The sequence below is a fragment of the Callospermophilus lateralis genome, chromosome 2 (genome assembly GCF_048772815.1).
Source record: "Callospermophilus lateralis isolate mCalLat2 chromosome 2, mCalLat2.hap1, whole genome shotgun sequence".
Taxonomy (NCBI): domain Eukaryota; kingdom Metazoa; phylum Chordata; class Mammalia; order Rodentia; family Sciuridae; genus Callospermophilus; species Callospermophilus lateralis.
In genome coordinates this window covers 63,757,631-63,774,070 of record NC_135306.1, presented here as the reverse complement: position 1 = coordinate 63,774,070, position 16,440 = coordinate 63,757,631, and the positions used below count along the sequence as shown (strand labels likewise).

At 38.3% G+C, this 16,440-nt stretch overlaps 1 protein-coding gene across 1 annotated transcript in view; it reads right to left on the bottom strand.

The window, feature by feature from the left end:
• Glis3 (GLIS family zinc finger 3) overlaps positions 1 to 16,440 on the bottom strand; it is a 421,197-nt gene that overhangs the window by 300,550 nt on the left and 104,207 nt on the right. The window lies entirely within an intron of this gene.

Sequence of the window (16,440 nt, the reverse complement as noted above, 5' to 3'; positions counted from 1 at the left end):
AAACAAATGAAAATAAATATGATCTCAGTTTTAACAAATCGGAATCTAAAATTTTCTCACTTAAGTTCACTTTTTTTTTTCATTGATATAATTGGGATTGTAATAGGTGAAAAGTGTCACTGTATCTTTCCTTAGCCCTGGGGACATGCTTTCCTATTTTGTTTTCCCCAAAATTAAATCAATAGCCAAAAAGTATTTTTACTTATCATCTTTTGAAACATTTTCTTCCAGAAGTCCCTGAAGCCAAAGGACAAACAAGACAATTGGAATAATAGCTATGTCCCTATCGATATAGCCACATCTCAAAAAGGCTGGTAGAGTGACAGCATCCTTAGCTGGCAGGAGCCTTGCTCCAGACCAGCCTTTAAGGAAACTAAAATTCAGATGAAATCCAAGCAGAAACTGATACTGCGAGGAGTGTATCTTTGTGACACCTGCATGCTTAAGTTTGGGCTCCAGGATGCTTGGCTTCTTCCTGTACACTTTCCAAGATCATTAACTGCAACAGAAATTTCTTGGATTTCTGTTCTGCAAATACACCCACCAGAACATCTCATCTACCCTTCCCACTGCAGCTTAAGTTCGATCCATCTTCTTGGGCCTTGGACAATCAATCATAGATACTCTGTTTTCATAACTCATAAAACATCGTACTATCAGGGCTTCATATTGACACCTAGATTAGTGTGAACAGTTTTATGGAGTGCATCAGAACTTGAACATCTTTAAAAATTCTAAATGCCACTTCCTTCTGACCTTGGAAAAGGTAATGTTGTGGTTCATAGCTTAGCCCAGTATGTAAAACACCTGAATTGCCCCCCCCCGCCCCCCCCCCCCCCCCGTTTCATTGTTATCAGCCCTTGTTATCAAAACAACATCAGATGTTAAGTATTCTGTCAAATACCATATAGTCCTATAAGGAATTCAATCATTTCATGTCTTAATCTTTTTAATAAACAAATATTAATATCCATCCACCCCTAAAACAGAGACACACAGAAGCTGGAACAGCACACTTAAAAAATAACACTTGATGGCTAAGCAGATTAATATTTCATCAAATCTAAAATGCCAGTACATTGTAAGGCACAGCATTATTTTGGTTACCAGTGAGAAACATGAACAGCCAATTAAATTTGGAGCCTGGTGTTCAAATTTCAGAAATGTTGTGACATTAAAATACACATACCTTGAATCAATAAATACCAATATGATCAGTGAAAATTTTATTTTAACCCATGTCTTGTTCAAGTTCTTCTCTCCACCTGGAATGCCCTTACTCTAACTAACCTACCTAGTGAGAACCCTCTGCATCTTAAGGTCTCAATTCAAAGGTTCCCTCCTCTATGAACTCCCTTCTCCACCTCCAAATGAGCAGATCTGCCCAACTCTTCCCTTTGTTCCCCTTTGGTCTCCTGTAATATACCTGCCTCAGTTCCCGGAACATTTCAGGAAATGAACTTTTGCCTGCCTTTCATCCTCCCAGTTTTTATATTTTACAGCTTTTGAAAGGCAGAGCCCTATGTTTGGGGCATCTCTGCTCCCTTAGCACCTAGCCTGGGGTCTATTAGTACACATTGAAGAAGGCTTAGAGGAGATGAAAGAATGAAAATAGAAGATAGTTATAGTGAGCATTAAACACTGACAAATTATTTCCACTGATTGTCTTTTTTGAAACAGTGCCATTTGGAGAAAAAATAAAAGCAATTTCAAAAAGTCAATCCTTTTGATGCTTCTCCACAGGGCTGCTAACTGGAAGATGGAGTCAGTGGTTACAGTAACTATAAATCCATTTTCCCGGGCCAGAATTTTACACAGGTCATGCTGCCTGTGTAACCTTCTACCCTGGATGCGTATATCCACATTATTTTCTTGTTCTGTAATAAAGAAATTAACATTAGCCCTTCTCTCTCCAATATGTCCATCAATTTTTTTATTGTCTCACCCCCTGATCCCAAATTCACTGGTCAGCTTTAATGTCCTTCAAAAAAAAAAAAAAGAGAGAGAGAAATGACAGCTTCTGACAGAATCATAGATGATAGCCTCAAACCATGAGAATGAATGGTGGACTTCTTGGGAACAGGGAACGTTTGTATGTAACTATAAGAATGTTCTGGAAAACAGCATCATTTGCCTCATAAGTGGAGTGAAACAATATCTGACCAAGAGCCACTGCAGGTCAATGTGACCATCTAATTCTTTTTCTAATGCCAGACATAATGACCACCTCCAGGCTATTCAGAATCGGGCAGTGCTCTGGAGTTCGGACTTTGGGGACAGCCAGCCTCGGATCAGCTAGGTGCGTGACCTGGGCAGATTACTGAGCATTTGTATGTCTTATTTCTATGCCTTATCATCTACAAAACAGGAAGAAAATTAAGACCACCCACAAGGTTGTTGTGCATCTAGTATTAACATCACATATAAAGAACTCAGTACATTATCCAGCACATAATAGGTGCTCAATGGCCATCCACGGCTATTGTTTTTGTTATTGTTATTGTTGTTTCATGTTTGTCCTTGCTTTTTTGCTCCATTCTTTCTTGAAGTAAGAAAAAAAAGTTTTTTATAATTCCTTGCACAAAACAAGATAGTAAATGGTGCTGTTTAATTCTCTGACCATTTCCAATGTTCTTTCTGCATCGAGCCTGGAGCCAATATTTTTTTTTTTTTAAATCAGGTGTCATCACAGATAGAAGAAAAGTTTGCAATTGGCCAAGTTTGAATGTTCCTTGGCTTGTCATTCCCTAAAAACAAACCCTACAACTTCTCTGACTACCAGATGTGCCAACTACTTGTGCACTGGTTTTCGTTTTGAAAGATCGCTTATTTTTAGAGACAACCTGATATGTTTTAAAAATGTGTTTACTGTTCAAATAAGGATCTGAGAGGATGGCATTCAGAGCACACATACATTCTAGCCAAAATCGCTGTGTGTTGGTATCGAGCCCAAACATTTTACATTTTCAAGTTTCTGAACTGAGAGGTCATCTTAGAGGGGCATGTTTTAATCAATGTCTTCATCAGTTAAAAGGGTCCTCCTGAAGTTGAATAGTTGATTATGTTGCAATTATCACTGGCAGGGCTGCATCTTTTCTAACTAGTTATGACTATTCACAGGTTCTCCTAAAAGTGATACAGATACAGGGGACTGCAAAAATGAGATACACCTGAGGAAAAAGGGAGGAGGAGTCAAATTTTTTTGGATGTTGTTCATTCATTGACACTTATCAAATGCCAATCATGAATCAGGCGGTCTGTGGAGACAGTGGTAAGCAAGGTGGACATGACCCCTGATGGAACCCACTCTCTGGTCATGAAGAAACACCACAGACCAGCCATTCATTAGGAAAGAAGTGATCCCTACTCCTAGGGTGAGTCAAATGCAATGCCTTTTAGAAATTAGAAATTATCATAGAAAAGCAATTTCTATGTGGTTCAACCTATCAATTTCTAAATGTTCAACACACAAAAGTAGGGTGTTTTGCAGAAATATAATAGCAGTATTCAAATCCCACCTTCACTGGCTGTGTGACACTGGGCAAGGTCTTTAAGCTCTCTATGGTCTCAGCATCCTATTCTAAAATGGGGACATAACATATCTAACTCACAGCGTTGTTCTGAGTACAAAACGGATTAGTATATATTAATATATGCCTCAGCATCTCTAAGCATTAGGGTTTTCTTCTCCAATATTTTATTCTAGGAAATTTTAAAACCTTAAGAAATGTTGCAGGAATAGTAAAATAATCTCCAACTCTTATCTAAAGGTCTGTGTATCCATTCATCTCCTATAAATAAGCTTACTATTTTTATTGTTATTAATATTAATTTTTTAACCATCTAAGTTACAGATTTCATGCCCTTCATTCCTACATATATCACCATAATACAGCCATCAATTCAAGACATTTAGTAATGATATAGTATTAGTGTATAATATAATGTCTATATTCAAATGTTACCAATGACACATTTAAAGCACTTGTTTTCTAATCCAAGATCAAAATCAGGCTTTGCCACATGCTCAAGTGGGTCTTCAAGAATGCATTAACAAACCACTGGACATTAGGACGCTGAAGGCAGATGGAAACACTGAGGAAGAAGTGAGAGGTTAACAAAAGAGAAAACAGGAGTCAAAAACATGGGTTTGTATCCTAACTCCATCATGGATTGGCTGTATGTCCCTGGTCAAGTTACCTGAGCTCTCTGTGCCTCAGTGTCCTAATCTCAAAAGTGGGGTTAATATCAGCAGTTATTTCATTCTGCTGTAATTTATATTTAGGGCTTGGCACTTAATAAGTGCATTGCAAGGATTAGATAAACGTTATTAAAAAACTTATCCCTGGTACCTTTCTGGTATTGTTCCTAGGGCCTCTTTTTCTCTTGAGTGCACAAGAACAATACATTAAGGCCTCCTGGCCCAAGACTCTCTCTCTCTCTCTCTCTCTCTCTCTCTCACACACACACACACACACACACATATCCTAATTCTCCTTCCCCGCAACCTACAGACTTTACGCTACTCTTTCTCTTCACCTCCATATCATCTTTCTTTCAGCTAAATGTTTTAAGACTCTGATTAGCTTAGACTAAGATATCAATCACTAGCCAAATACCTCAAGAGGATTTTACTATAAAACAACAATATAATAGAAAAAAATTTCAAGACTTTCCTAGCATTTAAAAAAATAATTTTTAAAACTTGGCAAGAAAAAATAGAAGAAGTATTCATGTAAACCTCCCAGTAAACCTTTCATTCATTTTATGCAAGTTCTTTTCCCAGGCATACACAAAATCAAGGTAGTCTTGAAGCGCAATGTAAGTCATGCACCAATGAAGTCTCTGCAACTTTGAGGCTCAAATTTTCCCCTTATTTTTAGTTGTAAATATTTAAACATCTGTATCTGGCAAGATTTCCTTTAATAAATCCAAATAAATGCCTAATGTAAAATAGGAGTCTAATACTCCCATCAAAAGTAAACAAATTCCAAATGCCATTGGAAAATACTTTGATTTTGCCTGGGAAAATGCAGCTGGCCACCGCCGCCCGCTCATGTACGTAACTCTGGTTGTTTAGAGGTTGACTTTACCTCCAAGTTTCTTCATCTCTAGGAATGAGACAACACTGCACACCCTATATGGCTGCTTCAAGGATTAGTAAGGGCCAACAAACAGGATGTGCTTGCCCAGAAGAAAGTAGCTATAATTTTTGTTTTTGTTTTTGTTATTATCGTCACTACGTTACAGAACAATTTTCTGAGTTATTACAATTGGGCCATCATGGGGGAAACGATTATCAAATTCATCTACGTAAAATGGTTGGAACACACACCTCTTCTTGGTTCATCATTTTCTAAGGAGAAGTGAGTCTCAGTACATACCTGGGCTTTCTCTGCCAAAATAAGGAAGAACAAATGGGGACAAATGTCTCAATTAAACCCTTCTTTCATTTCCCTCTTGGAACTAAGCTTACCCACAGAGAGACCGAGTTCTCTTCCACATGGAATAAGCCTACCTGGCAGGCTTATTCTGACAGGGCCACCCTGGATGGGGTAGGTAAAATGATCTAACACTAGGGTCCAGTTAGCAGGCCCCATGGGCTCATTCACAGAACTATGCCCCTCTAACCTATCCTCGATCAGGAAAAACAGATATTCTGATAAGGAAGAAATAGTCTATATATTGTGAGTCCCCTCACAGACTCAAAACTATGTTCAAAATCATGGCATATACATTGCATCCATAAGTTTTATTAACTTAGTATATGTAAAAGCATCTTCTAGAATGTACTGGTGATCTTTTATTTTGGAATACTTTTGTTGGTATTTAAATAACTAATATGCATTTGTGTGTATGTGCTTTAAAAAGACACAAATGCAAAAGTATGTAGAGAAAAAGTTCATATTCTTATACCTCTCCATTATCATTCCTTTAAGATACTCAACTAAAACAGTTAAATATGTATTCTTTCTCTAAGCTCATACAAACATGAATATGTATGCCATAATTCTAAAAGCAACATGAGTTAGACACACATTGTCCCCTCTATTCTTAAAAAAAAAATCAGAATGTGCCTATTTTGATGAAGAATAAGATCTCAAAACTAATGCTTAAATAACACATTTAATTCCATAGCACAAATATTCTATTCTTATAATGAAACATAGGTACCTATCAATAACAAGGTATATAATCTCGAGCAAGGCATTTTATCAATCTGAGTCTGCCCTTGTTCTTCTCCCAAATGTGATGACCACCAGGTATATGGGAAAACTTTGAAAAGTATATATTTTTCACCACAGGAAGACCCAGGTAGGCTTTTCCCCAAATACTATACGAATACAAGTCAAAGAGGCTGCTGAAGTAGGGTTATCAGATTCTCTCTGTTTTCACTCACATTTCTCCCTAGAACCTGGAATAATAAACTCCTGCATGTCAAACATATGAGGCTTGTTATGTAGTGTTTTGCCAATTTGTAATGTTTCGCAGCTAAGATACAGCAGTGACAATGTCACAAACATATCTGGGTAGTGTGCCACTTGAAATACAGTAAGGCCTGGGTAAGTGGCTAAGAACACCAAAGGATGAGAATCAGAATGAAATAACTGCTTCTACAGGCAAGGGCAAAGTACTTCAACCTGGGCAAATATTACAAATGCTCCAAATGGTACCAAGCCTATGGGAGGAGTTCAGGAACACTAGAATAGAGAATCCTGTCTCTATGGGACTTAACAATCTCCAAGAGCTAAAACAGACTCACCTTGGAACAACCATATAGTGTGACTGGTTTAAACATGAAGCTAAATCATAGAGACAGGAGCTCATAGAAGAGGAAGGGCACTAACTATATAACAAAAAATTCACTGAAGAAGAATAACCACAAAGCCATTTCCCAAAGTTCTTCAGTGTGTCCAAAAGTGTTTCATGATAAATAAGTGAAGCTCAGGGAGATGTCCATGGTCAAACAATTCTGAAAAACTCTCATAAACATCTTTTTATCAGATCCTTTAAAATGCAAATGCATATAATCACTCTTTGGGAGAAGCAAATAATATGCAAAATGCATTTGTTTGGGGAGGGTTTCCCCTTAAGGACTCACCCAAGACTGGCATTCTAAGGAGCACTGGTTAGAAACCAGTAAGTTAGAATATGAAGGACAAGAAGCAGGGGAGTGAGAAGAAAATAGTAGGGTGTAGAAGTGGAAACAGAAGTGGGAGGCACAGTGGTCCTAGGAATGAGGAGTTAGAATTGCCTGAAGGAGGTGGCTCTGACCAGGAGAATCAGCAAGGACACAGAGCTCAGAGGCTTGGTTCAGGTGACCTAAAGGCCATGTGCTATAGCATGGATCTGGAATGTCCCCCAAAGGTCCAAGTGTTAGAGAGCTGGAACCCAGTTTAGCACTCTTGGAAGGTGGTAAAAACTTTTAAGAGTTGGAGCCTAGTGGGAGGTTTGGGGTCACTGGAGATATGCCCAAAAGGGATTATGAAACTCCAGTCATTTCCTTCACTCTTTTTCACTTTCCTGCTATTAAGTAGATGGCTTTGCTCACCATATGCTTCCTACTATGATGTACTGTCTTGTCACGAGTCAAAAAGCAATGGGACCTACTGATCTTGGACTGAAATCTCTGAAACCATGAGCCAAAACAGAGCTTTTCCCCTTATAAGTTGATTCTCTCATGTATTTTATTATAGTAACAAAAAGCTGAAAACAACCTGATTTAAGAGCTGGACATTATGTATTCACCAATGGTTCCAAATCTGGCTATATGTTAGCATCCCCAAAGATACTTCCCAAAAATGCAAATTTCTACGCTTCATCTCAAACCCACTAAACCAGATGGTGCTGATAAAAGGTTGGCTGGTATGCATTGGCTCCCCATGTTATGGGTAATCATGCATTCCACTGGAAGCAGAGTTCACCTGCGATAAATCCAGTAGAAAGGGGCAGGAAGTCAGAAGAAGCATATGAACAAGAAAGTAGATGAATAGTGCAGAAGGTCCAGTGTGGGAAATGACAAAAGAAGAAAGCACTGATTATGGCACTGAATAAAGTAAGATTGAGGATTTTATAACTAGTTGAAAAAGATTCAGAAAATCAGGTTTCAAAGCTGAAGTCATTTTCTGATTTCATTCCAAAGTGAGCAGATAAATAGTTCACATACAAACCATGAAAATGCCAACTCCACCACCTACCCCTCATGAGTTCAGCTCAACCCTTCTATGTTTATCCCACAAGAATATAACTTCCACACCAACACTCTTCCAACCTCAGTCAGCATTCAGGAATGTTGTCTACAAAGTAGGAACCATCAGCTTACTCATTTGATTCATGTACTAAATTAAGTCACATTTATACCCTGAGAGATTAAAAACTATCATATTTCTTTCTATAACACTCAGTGCCCTGGATTCCCAACCATGAAACCTCAGTCTTACTCCAGCAGCTGGGCACTCCTGGTAAGAAGTTATTAAGAATACATAGCTCCAAGCCACTTCATAAAGATGGGAAGATAAATTAAACAATATTCCAGGGTTTATATTCTAAAGTCCCATCAGTCAGCTATTGTACATCAATTATCAACTAATTAGTAGAGAGTGCTTATGCTGACCCTTCTGTTCTCTCTTGTAATGATTTGCCAAGTTAAATGAAAGCTGCTCTGCTCCATAGAGACTCTTAATATAGCAAGAGTGTTAAATAAAGTTCACCTACAATTAGCCCAGAAAACCAAAGAGGAAATGTAAGCACATTTTACTGCTTTTCCCTTGACAAATTTTTCTCACAATCCCATGGGAAGAGAGCAGCTATATTTGTTAAATAAGCAAACTGTTACTCTGAAAAAACCGAAATACCAGTACAAGTACAATTTAGCAATTTATCACTCATTGATCAGGTATCTGTTTATTGCACCAGGCTCTGTGCTATGGTATATATTCCAGGGAGTGTAGGTGCAGAGATGAGTCAGACTATTCTTGCTTACAATCTAATTTAGTGTGCTTAAACCAAGGTTTATCCAATGGATTAATCTTTGGACATATATGAAGGTGAAACTATCAGACTTTCAAAAAAGAGGATTTCTATAAATATAAGAATGAATGAGCGGATGGGAGGGAGAAAGCCAATTTTAATGGGAGAAAACTGCTTCCGTTTCTCAAAGACCATGCACACAGGTCACATTTACATGACCTGGTGCTATACTATACTAATAGAACCTCAGGCCTTGGGCTAGCCCTTGGTCAAAGAGCTTCCAACCAGAGTCTTAACTAACACAGAAAACATTTGGGAAACACCCTTAAACTGAGTTGCCTGAATGCTGAGTCCAAAAAGAGTAGAAACAAGGAAAAGATCCTATGAACTGGAAGAGGCTTAGTGGAAAAGGTCAGATTTGAATTGAGTGTTTTTAATGGCTGGAGGGGAGAGGGTAGCATGGACTGGGGCTGGCCAGATTAAGTGAGCACAGGCTGAGAAAGTATTCCGGAAGCAGGATGGGAAAATAGAAAGGAATGGAGCTGCCAGAGCCAAAATGGTTCCACCAGCTGTGTGACCTTAGGCAAGTCCCTTAAATTCTCTGTACCTGTATCCCTTTTTGGAAAAAGGGGTAATCATTATTCCCACCTTCCTAAGTATGTTGGCAGTACCAAATGATCTATCTATCTAAAGTACTTAGAGAAATGTCCTGCACAGTAACTATTCCATAAGCCCTCGACACTGATAGTCTTACTAAAGTATTACAAATATCATAACACGCAACTTTCAAAGCCAAGCACCCCAAAGAGCTACAATAGGTTTTTTAAGTATAGGTATTATGTAGTGGGAAACTATCACATGTGATGTAATATCTATTTTCAGCTCACAGAGAAGCAGAGCAAAGGCTGAAGGCAGACACCAAGCTAGGAAGATGTTGCCATGATCTCAGACAAGAGCAGGCAGGGTAACCCCAACTTGTCTTATTTAGAAAACAAGAGGGTTACTGAATTGCCTTTAAGAAACTCAGTAGACTTCGAATCTTTGCTTCGTAAGTCAGGGTCATGTATATCCTAAGTTACTATTTCTACCTCACCCAACAAAAAACAATGGTTGTAAGGAAAGCAGACAAGCTGCCTATCAGTGGGACCCCTCACCATAAGGAACAATGCCTGGGACCCCTCTGTCAGATATTTGGTACTCAACAAATATTTTCTAGAAGAACAGGAAAAGAATATGACTTTAGAGCAATTAATTGGGCAAATATAGTTCAAGGACACAAATGGAGTTGAGAAGGTCCTGTTTTAAATGCATATGAATCATGATATGCAAGAAAGATGAGGTCTCTAGTGGACACAATTGTTGCTAAGTCCTTGTCTCTCAATTCCTGAAAGCTAGAAATATCAGTTTGCCCCCTCTCTCCATATCTCCACCTGCTGACACACATACACACTCAAAGGGAAGGAAGTGTAGTCTTAACCTATTCAATATAAATCAATGACCTTTTTTTTAAGTATCTGAGAGCTAGTTCAGAAGCACGCTCCCAACCAATCCTTCATACTAGACATAATTTCTTAGTACCTTAGAAGCTTACACAGTCACCATTAAATACTGCTAAGCTAACTTTGTCCCCCCCCCACAAACAGTAATTCCTCACAACTGTCCAGAGACACATTTTCTATCATTAAGTGTTTTCTGTTCCACATTTTGCATGGGCTTGCAAGTCCAGATGGCATGCCCAGAAGCATCGGATCTGGAAAAAGGGCAAATGGTTATAAAGATTACATTCTCCTTCATTAAAAATTAAGTCACTCAGACTTCTAAGAAGTGGAAAGTACCCTGCTTCCTCCCCAGAAGTCCCCCAGGGCAGCTCAACTGTCTCCTCAGTCAAATACCCTTGACTCCTCTAGGCTGGAGATTCTTACTCCACGTTTCAAAGCCCACTCAGAAGCTCAGGTACATGGGAAGAAAACTCACTGAGTGATTATTTGTATTTCATGCTCCTTCATCTCTGGAGAGGTTGTTATAAAAGAGCTCAAAGTACACAATGCTTGAATTTGTCTTCTCTTCTAGTCCTGTGTGGAATCCTAAGTCACTGACATGATTCCATGTGCTCTGAAGGCCACAGAACCTTATGACAAGAGGGGCCCTCCAAGAGAAGACAGAATGAGAGACAAAGGTGACACTTTGTCCAGAAGAACAGCAGTTTGATGGTCCCTGGAGTAAAGAGGCAGCACCAAAAGGAAGTCCATCAAGGTGAAGCATAACTGGCAAATATACAGCTCTAGCAAGGCTTCCCACATCTAAGCTGCACAGAGCGCCAGACTCCTAGAGACTGTGTGGGTATGGTTAGGGGGGCATTTCAGCAAGAGTGACCTGATGGACCAAGAACCAAAAAGGCTCTTGGAATGTTCTGCTCTGCACAAAGATCCTATGAGGCATTGTCTTACTTGGGTAGGGTGTAAGAACCCCAACCGACAATGACTGAGATTAAATTTCCCATTAATCTGCAAGTTGGGGTCTTGGGGTTTAATGTGCTCTGCTTTAGAGAAAATAATTTAAAGAACCATTTCTTCTATACATGAGTTGGTAGAATAAATCATATTCACCATAGGTTCATTTAAAAGTGAAAAGATACAAAGGCCGAAATATCAACCCTTTGGCTCAAGCAATTTGTCATTGTATAAAATGACATAACTTTAATCAAACTACCAAAATATAAAAACAAAATTCTAACATCACAAACCTCAACACACAGGCAATCTAGGTGAGGCCTATATAATGTGAGTTTCCTTCTGTTTCCTTCACTTAGTGCTATTTTTGAACTTATAACTAGAGTAGCTGGACATGGTGGCACAAGCCTGAAGCTGAAAGATCACAAGTTCAAGGCCATTCTGGGCAACTCAGCAAGATCTTGTCTCAAAAAAATAAATAAATAAATAAATAAATAAATAACATAAAGGACTGAGGCTATAGTTCTGTGGTGGAGTATCCCTGGGTTCAATCCCCCCCCCATACCACTCCCACCAAAGAAAAGGAATATTAGAGTAATCTAAGCATTTCTGTTCACACAACTGGATCGTGTATTAGTATTAAAGTGACCACAACTGTTTTACCTCTACCCACCACAGACACTGTACCAGCAATGACTCTTTGACAATAATATCTGCATGAGGAAAAGCAACCCAATTCTTTCCCATCAAAACACAAAAGCAATCCTAATACATATTGATGCCAGGATGAAAAAAAATCTAAAGTAAGAGTTATGGTTATGTTCTTCCTAAAATAATTCTTTAAGAAAAGAGTATTACTTGCTTATCTGAATTTGAATACTAAAACTGAGAATCAGTGTGAGTAAAAAGTTGAATGTTAAATCAAACTGAAAGCTTATTTCCTGACTAGAATACAAATTCTTAGTATAAATAACACACCATAAGCAACATAAGACTCTATGGCTTTCGGAGAAGAGGAGAAATACAATTCTTCCCTAATTCTCAAAGGGTCAGTGACATAGAGGCCTTAACTTGGTGCCTGGAGAGCTTCCCCAGCTCACTGTCCCAGGTGAACCAAATGATAAATTCTGCCAGGATTTGTTCTCCTCTGCTCTACACATTCCATAACAAAACAAAAATAACAACTACAGGCAGGAAGTCTCACTTTGATCTTCTTATACCATGAAAGAACATGAACCTTGAAAGAAATCCACAGTTTTTAATAAAATATTATGATAAATCCTCACAAGTCACAAAGATTACTCCTTATAGTGTGCAGAAAAAGCTATGAAGACATTGCCAAAATGTATTCAATAAGGAAGACTATTAGATATCAAGACCACACTAACCCTAAATTCTCAAAATGGAATCTATTTGCTTCCAAACTTAAATGATTTAAGTGTATGAAATTTTAACACTTACAGATGTGCATGTTTCGGGAAAAAAAAAATTGAGAAGTCAAACTGTGGTTGAAGGATTAATGAGGAAATAAATCACTTGGACCAAATTTCACAAGAGTCTATACCTCTTAGCTATAGCCAAACCTATTCTCTGAAATCGTCATCTTTCAAAATAGCCAAAAAAGAAATGAAATACAAAGGGAGGAGTCTTTACTTTTCTTTTTCTTTCTAGCCTTATTGGGGTATGATTGATAAGTAAAAAAAAAAATGCTAAATTCAAGAGTACAAAATACTTGATGTATACATAAACGAACACCACAATCAAGTGGTTAATACATCCATCACTCACCTAGTTACCGTGTGTGTGCACACATGCACATGTGTTGAGACCTTAACATCTATCCTCCTAATAAATTCAAGTCCACAATACAGTGCTGTTCAGTATAGCCACCAAGCTGTACTTCAGCTCTCCAGAATGTATTCATCTTGCATAAATGACACTCTGTACTCTTTGGCCAATCTCCTTCTCTTTACCCCATACCCCAACCCCCTAGCAACCACGGTTCTGCCCTCTCTGACTCTATGGGTTTCACTATTTGAGATTCCACATATATGTGAGATCATCCAGGATTTGTCTTTCGGTGGTATCTTTTCTCCTTTCATTTTCTGTCAAACACAGTGAACGACAGTGCTAAATGTCCTGAAGAGATTTTTCTCTGTGTTCAGAATTCGAGGATCCAGCCATGAGAAACAAAAGGGTATGGACAACTTCTTCCTTCCTGGAGAAACACAGTGAGCACCTTTGTTTGAAAAGATTTTCCCACTATCTGCTTTCAAAAATGTGTCAGCAACGTTTAAAGTGGGGGCTGGGGGGAAGACAGGGTGACTGGAATGGTTATTATTCACCTCAGGGAAGAAGGCAAGGGGACAGAGATTGAGAAACCGCTTGTCCCATGAATGTTGTTCTGTCATCTGACACCGGCAACACCAGGAATGCGAGTAACACCTCAGTCCAGAGGACGAAAGAATAGGTTCAAGAGAATTTTGAAAAGAAGACATATAATTCAGCTCACCCGACTTGTTTTTTGACACGTAGCCTTGAAAAGAACAATTTTACCTCAGAAACTTGGCAAATGCAAACTGATTTTTTGATAAGTTATAACGTGCAGTTTGCTAAATGCATGAAGAGGGGGTGAGGGAGAGAAAGGCCAGGTATCTGAAGACAGGGAGGTTGTCAGGTTTCTCGTTCCTGTGTCATTTCTGTTTAGTCGGTCAAATGAAAATTCAAAACCATATAATTAGATGGTTGTTTATACATGATTAAGCATGAGCTCATTGGGCTTCACATGCCAAAAAGTCAGAGATGTGGTTAAGGGCAAGAAGGAACTATTAATAAAAGGAAATAAAGCTGTAATACATTTTTCACTTATGAATAAAAATAATTCAGAGGTCTCACGATGGAAAAAGAAAGGAAAAAAATCAACCATGAGCAGGGGCACAAAACCAGATAATTTTATAAATGGTTAGAATTCATGAGATATAAAAATATAAGTCACTGATATAAAAAGGCTTTTCCTCCTCTATGATTCTAATCTTATTTTTTTTGCTTCTCGTAAATATAACTCACAATGAAAGCATAACAAAACTTACCTGTATTATATTTCTTTAGGATTCTTCTGGGAAATATTTAAGCAAGAACATGTTGTTCATTTACAAGACTTACTTGTTCTTCATAACTGTCTTCACCAGAATCCTCTCTGGAGGAACCAGAACTGGAAGTAGCTCCCTGACAAAGGCAAAGTTTTTCACAATGGGCAGTTTTCTTCCCAAAATGAAATGAGCCCAGTGAAAGCAGAGTTTACCAGATCATAACCTGCACAGAGGGACGGCCGACCTTCCCAGACCTCCCAGAGAATCTGTGAGCTTAAATCAACTGTTCATAGATCAAACACCCAGCTACAGACAGGTCAGTCTTTCAGATGACAGAAGGAAGGGACTCAAGATCAGCCGACTACTTCACCTTAGGTAAGGTTTCCAAGTCCCTGCTACAACCTCCCTTACTGGAAAGTACACCAATACAGGATTTCTTAGGAGGCCACCCAAGCAAAGGAAAACCTAATGCTAGAGGTGGTTCATCGGTGTTGCCAGTGCTACAACTAAATATCTTTGTGTACAACTGCCATGACGTGTAGTAAAGCCAATAGAAGGGCAGACATAATCTAAAACTTAAAATGAGTAAAGCCCATAGGAAATCCTTAAGAATGAGACTAAACTGAACCTAACATGCCAAAAGCCCACAATACCTAAGATGCATAAACACTGACTTTTACAGGATGATTTTCAGAGCAAAATTTCCCAAATCACCTCAGTTCCCAAGAGAGACCTGCAATCTCAAACTTCCTGACTTTCCCTCTCCTTTCTTCATGTCCCCCTCTCTGTCTCTGTGCCTCTTCCCTTGAGCATTAGCCAAGTCAGTTCTGACTCCCAGAGCAGTCTTCAACCATGTGCATACTTACTCAATAGAATTTATGCAAAATATGCACAGGATTGAAACCTAAATGAAGAATAACAAAATATGGTAACTCCTAAAAAGCTTATTCCAAGAAACCAAGATGACCACAGAGTACACACCTGAGTAGACACAGGTGCATGAGATGCAACACAATACTCATAACTAATGTAGCAATTTTATCCTACAAAATTTTATATATTATCTACCTGTCTTGCATGAAATTCACACTTTGTTCTGAAGATATTTTTCAATTATTGACCTCATTGGGTCAAATTCATTTCTCAACATATTTATTTACTGTTAGAAGTCACCCAAAGCTGAGGACTCCATACACATTAAACAAAATTCCATGTGCTGGCACTTCATAAGATTTTTGTCTTCAATGTTGAAAGAAGGGGACAAATTTACTAGATTAATAAATGTGGATTATCTGGAAGAGTTTAATACCTACTTTAGTACTAGATAAGAAATGTGAAAATTTATTCCTAAACAATGTGTGGCATGTAACTCAAAACCGTTTTTCATCAATAATTAATATTAATAATTAACAAATATAAACAACAAAAATACTTTTGGATATGTTTCAGCTGGGCCCTTTCCTCATTCCACAGGCTGCCTACTGCCCCTCTTTACCCTCTATTTGGGGTTAATGACTAACCTTCCCTCATCTCTGACATGCGACACTACCCAGCAGCAATCTTCCCAAGAATGCATTCACAAATGTATCAGGCTGGAAAAAAAAAATCTTATCAAAGTCACTTGAATCTGGCAGATGGATTTTGAAATTAGCAATTGCAGTTACAATTCACTCAACAGTGAATTAGAGTTTTGTCCAGTAAAGACAGAACTCTGAAGAAAGTTCACCTCAAATACCTATTTTCTTACCTAAAGATGGATTCTACTGTCTTTGATTAGCCTAGTAATAAATATTAAACAATCCTCTCATAAACACTGCCAAGGGGAAGGATAATACAAGAGCTAGTCATTTAAAATAGGTCAGAACCAATAATATCAGGATTATTTTCTAATAATTGTACACATTTATAGGACACCATGTGATGTTTTGATA